The 15,128-nt window shown below is 40.1% G+C and overlaps 1 long non-coding RNA gene across 1 annotated transcript; it reads right to left on the bottom strand.

The window, feature by feature from the left end:
* Positions 1-1,915: 1,915 nt before the first annotated feature.
* LOC130749655 (uncharacterized) lies at positions 1,916-14,923 on the bottom strand. The gene is made up of 5 exons (XR_009023015.1): positions 14,729-14,923; positions 14,511-14,637; positions 2,652-14,326; positions 2,292-2,559; positions 1,916-2,155 (listed from the first exon to the last, which is right to left on the bottom strand). It is a non-coding gene; the product is annotated as an uncharacterized LOC130749655 (long non-coding RNA).
* Between the last annotated feature and the right edge of the window lie 205 nt (positions 14,924-15,128).

Below are 15,128 nucleotides of genomic sequence, written 5' to 3'. Positions count from 1 at the left end.
GGAATCATATGCAGATATATTGTAGTTCATTTTTTTTGAAAGATCTAAAACAAACAAAGAATGGTTCTCTCGTCAAACAGACTCGTTGTGTTTTTTTCTCTATTGTATATACTAAAAAAATCAAATATCTAGTCGCCTTACTTTAAGGAAGTACTATATAATGCCTGAAAGAGGAGTCTAAGAACTTTCAATCTAATCTCATAGGTCATGTTGTCGGGATCAATATTGTCTTGCCAAATGACCTGCAGAACATAGAAGAAAATGGCTTAGATAATCATATATTCTGCTTATGGCTGATGGATGACTATAGGTAACAGCACAAATTCCTTAGATGTCCATCAAATTTAACCATTCCATGCACTAGAAACTTGAAGGAAAATACATGATAATCATTGGAATTGCTGTGATGTTTTCGTGGGCCTGAAAGAAAATGGACAAAGCTGTTTAAATTGTGACTTGTGCTCTAACATTTTATATGCAGGGGAAACATTCTCAAAAAAGTTAAATAACAACTCTGAATAAGGGGCGTTGGATAAATACAAAAGAAGAGGTCATCTACTATCTTTTCTATTTAGGTGTTTGATGACCCGGGTTTAGTAGTGTTTTTAGGGTCATTTCTTTGTAGGTTTTGAGTCTTTTTTCTTTGTCTCATGTAGTGTTTCATGCATTCTCATGCATTTTTACTTTTATTCGTGTTTTTGCTTCATTTAAGTAATTACATAGTTTTATAAGGGTCTTTTTTGAATTTTTATAGAGTTTAGGACTTGCATTAGTTTTTCCATTGTTTTGTGAGGACTAAGGTGATTAAAAGCCCTTTGAATTTCTTGCTATTTTCACTTGTCTTGGTCCTTTAGTGCTTCAGCAGATAACTCATGGAAAAGGAAGGCCAAGATGCAAAGGAATTGAAGGAAGCATTCAAAGGAGGAGTTACAAAAGCTGAAAAGTCACCAGAAACGTGAAGTTGGCGCTCAAGCGCCCTCACCTGGCGCTCAAGCGCCAGCACTCCAGAAGCTTGGAGCCCTGCATCTGTTATAGGGGCGCTCAAGCGCCCCAGATCAATGCTTGAGCGCCCAGCACAGCAGAAAACACGTTTTTTTGCCTATAAATAGGATTCTAGTCATTTTCTCTGGTACCTTTTATACACTTTGTAAAATTCAGAGGTAGAGGATCATCTAGGAGAGTGAGAGAAGACTTCCAAGCTTGTGTTCAAGGTTCTTAGCCAAGCTTGGCTAATCTATCTTCTTTTACTTTGGTTTTCTTGTAAGACTTTTCATTTTTAAGTTATAATCTTAAGTTCTTTCCCACATGTTCTTCTTCTTTCCTTGAATCCCACATCCATGCTTTATGTTTCAAGTTAGAACATGTGCTAGCTTTACGCTTTTCTATAATAGAACGGAAGTTTGTTATAGATTAGGGACTTGTTGTGGGATTACCTCTTCTATGCTTGCTACTAGGAATAGAGGAAGGGTTGGGGTTTGTTGGCCTGAACTTTATAATCTTTATGCTTCAAGCAAATGTTTAAGTACGCAAGGAATTAGGCTTATATTTTGGTTTGAAAGAATTATCTATGCGAGGCATCGATAGGTAGTTGCTTAGGCTATAACATCAAGGAGAGGTTCATGAGAACATGTGCTTAGAATGATGTGCTTGAATTGATTAGTTGAGCAAGAACCCAAAGTAAATCACTCTTTCTTTTCATTCTCTGTTTCATTTCTGAATTTATATTTTCTTTTTCCTTATTACTACTTCGACATATGTTTGCCTCAATAAAACAAACCTTCAAACTCAAAGCTTGAACCGAATCTATTCACTCACAATCCCTGTGGTTCGATATTTAAAACCGGGTGGATTCGTACACTTGCGGATTAACCAACAGTGTTGCACCACAAGAGAAATGGAAATGAAATGGCGAGAACAAATGACACTTAAATACCATTATCCAACAAACAATTCCCACGAGTAGTGGGAATAATCAAGTGTCAAACACAACCACTTTTTAACCAATGTCTCTTGCTTATCAGTGAGTATTAATTAAATGATAGGTTAGATATGACATGCTTATGATCAGTTATCTCCAACTCAATCTTTCTAGTAACATTTCCAGACTTGGTAAATTGTTGCTCAGCAGAAACAGCTGTAACCAATCCAATAATATCTAACAAAAAAAATGAAAACAAATATCAAACACTGTTATCAAATACTCCAAAAGATTGAAAAATAACCTAAAAAAAAGAATTAATATTAAGTTCACAACATAAACACCAATAAGAACACTAAACAAACACAAATACCTATCAAGAAATCAGACTCTCCCATAGTCATGTGAATTTCAGCGGTATCTTTCAATGTTAAACCCATTCTGGGAATGCTTTCACACTGGTCAACTTGACCCTTCGTCCTGCTATTGAAGAGAATCGTGTACTCATGATCAGCAGCATGATATGATCCATTGTCATCAATCACAACGAAAAAGGTAAAATTATAAACATTGCCTTCAAGAACATCCCTTTGGAACTTGCTGATCAAATACTTCTTGATAGTAGCCTCTATTTTGGAACCCTGTCAAATAAGAAAGAACATAAATTTGAATGAACAAAAACATACCTAATAATGGAAAACATACATAAATTTGATTCAAAGGATTAAACTACCTCAGAATCAATCAGGACAAGTTGCAAAGCATATGGCTTGGAAGGTTCAGCAGTAGGGGCCATTTCCCACCTCCTAATAACCCTTGCTTTGATCTTCCAAGCTTCTCTACCAGGGCATAAGCTTCGAATGGAACTCATGTGTCCAGACATTAGTGCAAAGAAAAAGGAGAGATTAGTGAAACCAGTGCAAATAAAGGAAAATTTTTGAAATTTTTGAAAACAGAATTAGAGGGCAACTGTGATGACTAGAAGTTCACAGCAAGGGAGTATTTATAGGAAATTTTATAAACTACACGGACAATACAACACATGTAGGTAATCATCATACAAAAGTGTGTAAGTAGTAGGAAAATTAATTGAGATTTGAATTGATACTGACCATTTGAACACAGATCAAGGTCTGAAGATGCATTGGAACCCAAAACTTCATGTACTGATGGAAAAACATGACGAATAAACAGTAAACGACGGCGATGGTAATGAATCATCAGATCAACCGGAAAATAGAACGTGATGGCTTGGTCAATAGTGGGTGGAAAAAATAAGTTGAACACGGAAAGAAATCTAGGGTTCGCAATAGAGGGATAGGAGGAAATACAAGGAAGGGGAGAGACGGTAGAGAGGGAAAGGAACACGCCATTGCCAACGATGGGTTGATTTGAGAGAGGGGCGGAGTGGGTAGAGAGGGAGAGGCAACACGCAATTGCCAGCTAGGGTTGATTGAGCGAAGGGAAGCAGACATATTAGGTGGGGAACGACATCCTATCCAAGATTGAGTCAAAGATTAAGTGGAAACGACATCGTCTCCCAAAGACGATTATGAAAAAAAAAATGGTAGGATAAATGGAAGAAAGGCAGGTGGCAGAATCTCATTGGTGGTTTCTTATGAATAGTAACTCGAGAATAAGATGTAGTAGATTGCATGATACATATGCCTCATTGTGAGTCAAGTTAATTTTATAGCAGGCCACATCAGCTACATACAAGTCCAAAACAACTCCAACATGACAGTTTGTTTCTTTTTATTTTTTCCGGAAAAATAAATTGCATCCGCCTGAAATTAATCCCCACACCTCCCCCACCCAACTTACATGTTCCCTAACTCATGGTGGTAATTTTTTTACTTTAATTCTTTGTTTGGTAATTAGTTTTTTATCATTAAAAAATCCAAAACTTTTTTCTAAAATGAATTATGACTTCAAAATTAATTATACATAAGTCTTTCCAAAGATGTAATTATTGTTAAAAAAAGTAAATTTCCATAGAAATGTAGTAGCTCACAATTTAGAGTTTTTGACTCTTATATATAGAAGCTATGCCACCCATGATAAGGCAAGAGAAATTGATTCCCCCAACGAGACAAAAGCAAAAGGGTCATGTTAGTTTATCATAAACTTTTAGTGCCTATATATGTTCATGAATAGTAGACACTAATTACTTTTTAAGAGAAAGCTCTCATGGAAGATCTGGTGTTGTTACTGCTGGATCTTGTTTAAATGGTGCAAAAAAGGGTGGGGAACCTTGAGGGTTTGGGAAGAGTTTTACCGAGACCTCGCGGTTTGCGCCAATGTTCATGAATGAACTTTCCGTGAGTAAGACTAGTGAAAAAGACTTACTGTATTGCTCAAGTATGAAAATGATGGATCTTTAGACATAAAGAGCCCCCCTTTTATAGTGGGTGGACACTCTAACCCTAATTCCTACGTCTATTACACGGTCGAATGACTAAAGGGAACATGATGCACTAATTAGGATGAATGTCTTGACGAATAAAGAAAAAAGTAAGAGAGAGAAATATAAGATGTGATAGATGATAAGAGGAGAGAGATATAAATTAAAATAGGTGAAAATTAAGTGTATAAGAAATGAGGTGTGTATATATCATTGTTGACGTCATGACCTCTCCCTTCATCCTGTCGTGATTTGCGGGATATTCGACTGTGGATGTCCGAATGTTATGTTGACTTTGTCATTGCTCGAGAAGGATGAGCCTCTAGAGTAGCTTGACTGGCCCGATAAAGGTGTCACGTCCGCCCGAACCAAGTTGCAAGACGACTCACTTGTTAAATAATCACAACAAAAAACCCACTACTATCAAGCACTAGATCTTAGCTTCGCTAAGACACCTGGAATGCAAACCAAAATGGTTGGAAGTAGAGGAAGGTATGTACAGCTGTTTCCGGCTCCAACACGCAACGAGGTCACGAGTCGAGCTACATACCCCACGAATAGAGATTGGACTACACTAGGACAACATCGTTACCCAAACGCCATCACATGTCCTTCACATGGGAAATAGCCTTCACCTTCAAGAAACAGTTCCAAAAATCAGCAGGAATTGAAGACACAGAGAAGGAGGAAGCCATTTGAATGGTCTGTTAGTGAGGTGTAAATAGGTCATAACAGAGATATTTATTAAATAAATAAAATTAAATTTTAAAAGAAATCTACATTATAAATTTTGAGCAAGTTAGTATGTATTTTGATTTTCATTGAACTTAACATGGATTCACATTGGAGTTAACGTGAGAAAATGTCTATTTGTGTTATAATAGGAGGCTACAAACCCAAGTTTAAAAGATAGAAGGTTGAGGGTAGAGTTGGGGCTTGACCGAAGTCAAGGTGCCTCAGAAAGATAGATTCATATATGAAACCCAAACGGGTTCAAAATAATTCTTCTCCAATTCACATTAAATTTAACGTGACCAATTTTAACTTCTTTATTGATGCATTGAAATACGTGAAATTATGTTTTCCTTTTATTTGGTTACATAGGAAAATAGACAGGAAAAATAAACTATGCAATCGCGTTTAAATACAATAATTCATAAACAACAGATGGTGGCTGCTCCCATATCCGATGTTGAGTTCCCTCCCTTGATGCCTTCCTCGCCAGGAAATCATGTTTTCCTTTGCCTTAATGCTAACATAAACATTCACTTAATCGAATTATTCATTGGGCACAATAGACTATTTATGGTATTTCTTTCATCCTAAACTCAGTTCATTTACACTATGTTTGTTTGCGTAGAGATACGCAAGAGAGAATTAGTGAAGAAGGAGTTAGGTGAGCGTTTGCACTTCCATCCGTGTTTGGTTCTCTTTCCCTGTAGCAGTAGAGAGAACTTTGTGGTGGGCCATCCCACCTTTTTACAGTCTCTTACTTTTGAGAAGAAAGTTGACCGAAGGTACTTTTTAAAGTAATTTCCAATTTAATCCTTGCCCACTATTTTTATCAATCTCACAAACAATTAAATATTTTAAAAATTTAAGGGTAAAAATGTCTTAATATAAAAAGTAATATCTCTCTTCTCTTCTATCTCTATCATACCAAACAACCTACAAAATCTACTGTATTTCTCACATATTTTTCTCTACTCATTTTCTCTTTTCTTTACTCTCTCTTCTCTGTCTCTCTCTTTGCTACCAATCATAGTGTTAAAGCGATTTAAATAACTTTAAAAGTAAGGAAAAACTATGGAAATGGTCTCTGATGTTTGAGCGAGCGCTGGTTTTGGTCCCTCCCCGGAGTAACTTCCGGAAATGGTCCCTCCGGTGGCCAAAACCACTGTGCCTGAGTTTTGCACCGGCCACCATGCACACATGGCCATGCCACGTCAATTAATGAGATGACGTGGCATTTTTTTGTTTTAAAATAAAAAAACTAAAAACCCTTAAATTAACTAAATTTAAACCTAATCTAATATAAACAAAATCACTAATCCTAATCCTAATAATCCATCCCTTATCTATTCTAACCCACCCATTATCCATCCCTTATCCCTTACCTTCTTCGAACGAACTGCGACTGAGTTTTGGTGGTGACGGTGGCTGCGACTGGTGCAGGTGAGAGAACGACGAGACTGCTGCGCCTAAAAGGTTGGTCCCTTTCTTCCTTTGTTTTCGAAACCACCGCGCCTAATGAGTAGATTCCATTTCGAAAATACTCCCTTTCTGTTTTGGGTTTTCATCTCAAAATGTTGATTCACTGTTTAGGTTTCTTCACTTTAGGGTTTTTCAATGATTCAACATCAGTGGTAGTAAAGACATAATTTATTGGAATTTTTGCTTATGTTGTTGTAGGATATGGCATTCACAGTTGTTGTGCACCATTCTGGGTTATTTTGTTCGGACCCACACCCTCATTACAGAGAGGGACGAGTGACAACCGTTACTGATGTTGATCTGGACAAGTGGGGTTACCTTGAATGTATTGATATTGTTGAGGAAATGGGGTATAGAGAAGGCAAGTTCAAGTTATGGTGGAGGACACAAGATGATGCCATTGCTCGCAAATTTCGCCCTTTGTTGACCGATAATGATGCTATGGTGCTGGGCACATATGCAGTTGACAATAGAGGGTTAGCCCATATGTTTGTGGAGCATGATGATGATGAGCTGACTATTACTCCATATGCCACCCAACCAACCAAGAACCCTGAAAAACCCTGTAAGCCTCCATCTCAGAAGCATCCATCTCAGAAGCCTCCATCTCAGAAGGTAGGTCCATTTTCTCTTCCACCAAAGAAGGATGGTGTAAGACCTGGATTTACAGGACAAGTTAATTTCCGACTCGCGCGTAGAATCAGTGTAAGCGTGACAGGAGTTTGAGGTTTGAGAAAGATTAATGAAGAAGAAAGTTCAGGAATTGCTTGAGGAATGTTGCGTAGTCGTTTTAGGAATTAGTGCGAGTCGTCTGCACACCTGCCTTATGGCGAGCGTGTCCAGAATAGGCTAATTTCGCTTTTAGAGCAACGTTTAAGTGAAATTTCGAATCCCTGGAAAATTTAAAGGTTCTCTTCATTTTTCCTTCGACCAGTGTTTTCATTTCGGAACCCTGGACTGTACGCACGATAGTATTCACTTTTCGGAAGTCCGACGACGCTAATTTCTTTGCTTCGAAACCCTAGATTTGATCGCTGGATGAAGACTTTTTCTATTCGGAACTTCTAACGAAGTTTCCGTCTGCGTTGCCAGATTTGCTTCGACATTTCCAATCTTTCTTCATAACAAAGTTTTATCGTCTGACCATCACAGCAAAAAGTAGTTTTTCGGGACAGATTAACTTACACCGCTTTTGGGATTTTAGATATCGTTTTTCCCAAATGTCTGAGATTTGTTTTGAGTTCTGGAATTCTGACGCCAGAATCTCTCTTAGAATTCATCGGTGAACGTGCTGCAAAAATCGAAATCGCGAAATTTTCATTTTCCCGCGATTTCACCTTCCTATAAATAGTTAAAAATTCAAAAAATATCTTCATTTTCTTCCTTGTTGGCCGCGAGTTGAGGAGAGGAGAGGGAGAAGAAATTTTTCGCCGAAACTTGACCGATCTTCGCGCAGTTCGTTCCTACTTCAAGGTATCGAGGTAACTAGCTTGATTCTTACCTCTGATCATCGTTTCTACTGCTTTTCTGTAGTCGTTTTTGTGCTCAAAGTTTTGAGCTTTTTGTAAAACTGTCCTTTTTTCCTGATTTCTCTTTTGGGGTTTGTTCTCTACGTGCCCAAGAGCCTAAAACCTTCGTCAGTATTCGCCGATATGGATCGAGTTGTCAAGGATCTGAAAAACTGATTCAAAACCCTATTTGTCGCACATTTCGAAACTTTACTGTCGAAAAGTCGTAATCTGACTTCGTGCCTTTAGGATTAGTTGTCACGGATGTCGTTAGGATCATTGCTGTCAAATTTGTTTTCCGAAGTGATAACTTTGAGGTTTTGAGCTTTTATTTTGGACCAAAACGCCCCTGAACAGCCGTATTTCGATCCGATCGTCCGAAATTTTTTCCGACAGTTTCTTTGCCTTAGTTTTACCCTAAAACTACCTTGTGAACTGATTTGATCGAAGAAAAAGAGCCGGAGCCCTTTTTCCCTTGTGGCCGAGAGCTATATCAATGGGGAGGGAGTTTTTCGTTTTCGAAAACTTGTCTTTTCGTATCCGATTGTTGTATTCTGAAGCTTTAATGCTTTGTCTATCGTTAATGTGTTGTATTGCGATCGAACTAATCGATTTTGTTTGGATTCTGCTTTGTTTTTCTCCGAGGTTCAGTTGAAGGAACTTTGGGATCTTCAGAGCATTTGAGTGAAGGAACCTTTGATTACGAGGCTGGAGCAGCTCGAGGTTAGGGCAACTTACTATTAGCTATGACTGCATGATAGGCGTCGATAAATTCGACTTATGCTTTATCTGATGTTGATTATGATGATGAGTTGATGCTATGATGTTTTCCATAACTTGTGATATTGTGATATTGTTGAATTGTGCGTTTTGACGCGACTTTGGAGTGGGGAACCTCTGAACTGATGATCTTTGATATTTCGGGTTGGATGAACAACCCTAGGCAAGTTCAAACGTGGGGTTTGAGACTTAGCCATTCGTTGGTATTCGTTGGAATACTTACACTTTCCCCGGGAAACTTCTTTTGGAGGTTTTTTGGAAAATTAGAATGATTAGAATTTCGAAAACTAGAGACTTTGGGAGACTTAGACTTTGAGAAATAAACTCATAACTTGACTAATCCAATTCGAAACGTTTTTACTAAACGAATAAATATAGGGAACCTAAAGGGAAAAATGATTGTGAAAGACGGGGAAAAGTCGACTTTTGTTGTGGGTTTTGGAATTGGGGAAAGCCACTGAGGTGAGCTACGGTGATGATTGAAAGTCATCGAGTTCTTTTAAGTACTCTTGTTGTTGGGGTTGTGTTGTATTGACCGACACTAAACCCTTGTGTACTCTTGTTGTTGGGGTTGTGTTGTATTGACCGACACTAAACCCTTGGGTTCTTTTGTTGTTGGAGTTGTGTTGTATTGACCGACACTAACTCCGAGTTGTGTTGTATTGATCGACACTAACTCTTGGGTTTGTCTTGATATTGGGTTTGAGCTAAACGCTTGTGTTGTGAGGACGATTCAATGTTTGGCTAACCATATTGCATCATGCATTATATGGTGAATAACGGGAATGGTTCACCATTGCATCATTTGGTGAATAACGGGAATGGTTCACCAATGCATTATTGATGAATAACGGGAATGGTTCATCATACGGTGAATAACGGGAATGGTTCACCAAGAGTGAAGAACGGGAATGCTTCACTAGTGAAGAACGGGAATGCTTCACTTGTGGCGAACGGGAACGCGTCACAATTATCCGGATCATATTGATTGCATTTCACGCATACATTCACTCTGACTGGAATTGTGTGCTGTTTGATTTATTGAAGCATTGTTAGAGCCAATAACATGCTAGGATTGCTTATATATATATATCAACATATATAACTATACCCCACATCACATGTTGATTGTATATCTACTTATTTCCGTGAGTTGACCCTAGCGCTTTGGCTTTGGTTTCATGTTTGTGTTTGGGCGGTCGGCCTGCTGCCAGATGTCGATGGCCGACTGGTTTTCGATGGTCTCTCCCTCGGGGGGGGGGGGTCAGGTATGAGTTGGTGGATCGTGATGCCCCCACCGCTTGGGTGATCGATGTTGCGGGTCACCGAGTGACGTACCGGGGAAGGGTCATGGAGGACCGGACAGACGAGCGCGGACGCTTGACGAGAGGAGTGCTACGACGTATGGAGCTGAGCTTTGACTTGCCGCCCTCAGTTCACTGTGGACCAGGTACTGGTCGAGGACCACCTGCACCACCTCCGGCTTCATCTTCTAATGACGAGGACCCAGCGGAGATCGAGCCTGTTGTTGCTGCACCTGTTGCGCCACCTCCTGCTACTGCCATTGATCCTACCGACGTGGCGTCGTCCTCTAGGCTTGTGCGGTCGAGGAGGGAGTTTGTCGTCCCATCTGCCTCACGTCTCTTTTCTTTCTCTTCACCGGCTACCGTGTGGACCCCTTGGTTAGGGTGGTGGAGGAGGATGTTCTTACAGGAGAGGTGGATGTGGAGACCGGCTCGACTAGGACGGTGCGCAGGACAGTTAGGAAGGAGGTTGTGGACTTGGACACCGAGATGATTACGGTGGATTCCAACTCTGACTCCGAGAGCAGTGGGGACAGCTACTCGCCGAGCAGCGATGAGGAGGAGGAGCTATGAGCTGGATTGGGAGGGTAGGTTAGGCAGCGTCATTTTTTGTGTAGAGCTCTAATCGTCTTACTTTTTGGGACAGGGTAGGTTCCCGATGTGTGGCTTTTTGTGTGGTTCTTTTGAGGAGAATCACAGAGAGTCTGTCGGAGTATAGGGGTCTTTTGTTCAGGCCATTTTTGTAGCCGACTTTCTCTTGGATGACTGTATATTTGATACTTTTACTTACAGTTCTGGTTTTGTATATATTTGCATGCGGGCACACTACTTTGGAGTCACTGCGGGTTCGCGTGACGTGGAGTGCAGCTGAGGCTGTACATGTGTATATATTGTATATCGGTTAGTTTAGTTGTTGGGTTATGTCTTTATTTCTTTATCGCTTTAATTTAAAAGAATCAAACGGAAAAAAAAAATTACCTGTTTTCCGCGTAAAGTTTATTTTTGGTTACTAAGGTGGCACCCGGAAATCGGGGTGTTACAGATGGTCTACGTATGCTGTTACCAAAGCAGGATGGTCCACGTATGATGTTACCAAAGAATTTTGTTCCACCAAAGAAGGCTACTCCAGCCAAGAGACCTGCTACACAGCCTCTTAGAAGGTCAAATAGAGTGCAATGGCTTGGGAGAGAAAAAAAGAAAAATAGCCAGCTTGCATTTGTGGTGTTGTCTAGTGATGAAGAAGACATTGGTGCTGAAAGTGAAGTGGTTCCTAATGGTCAAGGTGGACTAGGAAGCCAAATGGGTGGTCAGAGTCAAGTTATTAATGAGGCTATAGGGGTGCAGCAGCTTGGTGAAGAATTGGGGCAACCTAATGTTGCAGGTTTGACTCTCTTTTCTTTTCAATTCTCAATTTCCTACTTCCCTTAATTATATGTCATACAATTCCCTTCCCTAAATTATGTGTCATTATTTGAAGTGCAAGCTGATGATCAAGTCCCTGAGAACATGCTTAGTGGTGACATGCTATGTGGTGATAAATTTGAAGTTGTTAATGAAGCTGTGGGGGTGCAGCAGCAAGAAAGTAATGTTGCAGGTGTGATATTTACTTCCTTTGAATTGTGAATTTAAATTGGGGCTGGATTGTGAATTGTGAATTTCAATATCTAACTGAGAGATTTTATTTTAAGTGCAAGGTGATGATCAAGTACCTGATAACATCCCACATGTTGAGCAAGGTGGACAAGAAGAAGAGGACATTGATTTTGGTTATGAGTCTGAGACTGATGGGGAGGATTCTGTGCAGGATATTCACTTTAGTGATTCTGAGGAAGAGAGGGCAGTAGACAAGGATGATGGCTTTCAAAATAACAATATTGGCATTGCTGAGTCTTTGTTGAATGAATAGCTGAGGAAGATGCAGGGAGGGACATATGAAATTGCTGGGAGTGGGCCTAGTGTGATCCTTGGTGATGCTGATGGTCGAACCGGTTTACACAGTGACCATGAAATGGAGAATGCCTATGATTCTGAGGACCTTGGTAGTGTGTTTGGCAGTGATGATGATGATATGCTACAGGAGAACATAAATTTCACACAGTTTCACGAGGAAGACATGAGGGAGGATTTCAAGTTCCAGCTTGGGATGGAATTCAGATCATTGAAACAATTTAAAGATGCTGTCAGGGATCATACTGTGCTGAATGGTAGGAAGATAAGGACTGTGAAGAATGATGGCATTAGGTGCAGGATCAAGTGTAGGAGAGAAGATTGTGCTTTCGTCATGCTTTGTAGTAAAGTTGGTGGAAAGGCAACTTTTAGTATCAAAACAATGATAGGACCACATACCTGTCCTAGAGTGTTCAATAACAAGTCTGCATCAAGTAAGTGGGTTGCTAAGAAGTTGACTGAGAAGGTAAGGAATTCAAGGAAGCTCAGGCTGACTGATGTGCAAGATGAGGTCAAGGTGGCATTTTGTGCTGGAATCACAAGATGGAGAGCCTGGAAGGGAAGACAGATGGCCATGGAGATTGTAGAGGGAGATGCTAGTAGACAGTATCATCTTCTGTATCGGTTTAGTGCAGAGCTCATTAGTAAGTCCAGAGGAAACACATGTAAGATTGGCATTGAAAGGTTTCCTGGAGCCTTACATCCTAGGTTTCAGAGATTTTACATGTGTTTGGAGGGTTGCAAGAAGGGGTTTGTTGAAGGGTGCAGGCCATTTATAGGGTTGGATGGTTGCCATTTGAAGACACAGTTTGGGGGAATCTTACTGTGTGTTGTGGCCAGGGACCCCAATGATCAGTATTTCCCCTTGGCTTTTGCAGTTGTTGAATCAGAATGCAAGGAGAGCTGGAGATGGTTCCTTGAAATTTTATTAGATGACATTGGGGCAGATAGAAGGTGGATATTCATTTCTGATCAACAGAAGGTAAAATGTCAATTTCACTAACTGTCCATTTAACTAATTTCCTTATTGAACCCATTTATGAAGTGTCCTAAATTTTGTAGGGTTTGCTAACTGTTTTTGATGACCTCATGGGAGGAGTAGAACACATATTCTGTCTTAGGCATCTATATGCCAACTTTAAAAAGAAGTTTGGAGGAGGGGTAGTCATAAGGAACCTCATGATGGCTGCTGCAAAGGCAACCTATCACCAGCTATGGACTGAAAAGATGATGGAGTTGCAGGCATTGCATCTAGAAGCATACACTTGGCTGATGCAGATTCCTACAAGGGCTTGGTGCAAGCATGCATTCACATTTTATTCAAAATGTGATGTGTTGATGAATAATCTGTCAGAGTCATTTAATGCTACCATATTGTTGGTCAGGGATAAGCCAGTTCTGACAATGGTGGATTGGATCAGAAGTTACATTATGGGGAGGTTTGCTACAATGAATGAAAAGTTGGAGAAGTATAAGGGGGAAGTCATGCCAAAGCCATTGAAAAGATTGGAGCATGAGATTGAAATGGTGAGACACTGGGTTGCTACACGTTGTGGTGAAGATAAGTATGAGGTCAAGCACATAGTCAGCCAAGACTAGTTTGTTGTTAATCTGGCTGAGCACACTTGCAGTTGTAACTTATGGGAATTGGTGGGGATCCCCTGTAGGCACGCAGTTGCTGCCATTTCACACAGTTCACAAAGGCCAGAAGACTTTGTCCATCCATACTACAGGAGGGAAGCCTATATGGCAACTTATGGCCATGTCATCACACCCATTAATGGTCAAAAACTTTGGCCAACAACCAATGATCCTTACATCCTGCCTCCTTTGTACAAGAGAGCCCCAGGGAGACCTTAGAAGCTAAGGAGGAGAGATCCACATGAAGACACAACTGACAATCAGACAAGGTTACGCAGAGGTGTGGCTAGGAATAAATGCAGTAGGTGTGGGCAGTTTGGGCATAATTCAAGAAGCTGCAGGAATCCAGTGGTCTCCCCAGATTCCCAAGTCCCTGAAAGTAGCAATCAGGCTGCTGCTAGACCTAGAAGACAATCTGCTGACAGGGTAAAATTACCAACTCTCCTTCTATCTTTTTTACATACAATCATGAAAGGATAAACTAATTCAATCATCTTTGTGTTTTACCTGCATACAGGTCAATGCTAACAGTGAAAACACTGTTGTTGAGGGAGATGCAAGTGGTAGTCAAGTGCTTGATCCTACTCAGATAAATTCCAATGTAAGTAACCTGCACAGATCTATCCATTATCATTGAAGTTCCATTTTTTATTGTACAATTAATTGAGTTGTAGCCTTGTGTGCAGGTGAGAAAGAATAAAAGGGGAGCTTCTAAGAAAAATACCCCTGCCCCTGCTGAAGAACAATCTCATATTGTATAAATCTTGCCCAGATCTAAATTTACATAGACATACCTTTGAGTTGTTGTTATGGAGCTTTGATATTCTTATTCTTGAATGCAGGCAAGTATCACACAGGATCAAGGTACTGATGCTGCTGAAGCTTTTGGACAAGTCAAGAGGACTAAAAGAGCTAGAGGACCTTCAAAGAACAAAACCTCAACCTCTGCTCAAGACCAAACTCAAAGGGTAATAATTCTACTCAGATCTATAATGTTTTTTGGGATACATACCTCTCTTCTGAGCTTCTGCATCCTTAAATTTTCATTTTCTTTTATGCAGCTTAGTGTCATAGAACAAGCTTCTGAGCCAGCCTGGGTGGAGGGCCTTACTGCAAACAATCTTGGAAGTCAAGTCCATGGTGAACGTGTCACACAAGCTGCTGCTGAAGGTTCTGGTCAGAGAGGAAAAAAACACCTCAAGAAAGGAAAAAGAGTTGCTGATAGTTAGAGAGAAGGAGGAGATCTAGAGTCTTTAAATGGTTGTAATAGTTTAATCCTGCACATGGGGTGCATATTTTGATATACTTTATGTATTGTGGACCACTTAGGCCATGACCATTTCCCTTTCTTTAATGCTTGTTGTTGTTGTTTGATAGTGGCTGGACCACAAGGATCATTGAGATTGTCATTT

The sequence above is a fragment of the Lotus japonicus genome, chromosome 3 (genome assembly GCF_012489685.1).
Source record: "Lotus japonicus ecotype B-129 chromosome 3, LjGifu_v1.2".
Lineage (NCBI taxonomy): Eukaryota > Viridiplantae > Streptophyta > Magnoliopsida > Fabales > Fabaceae > Lotus > Lotus japonicus.
This window is presented reverse-complemented; position numbering and strand designations above follow the sequence as displayed.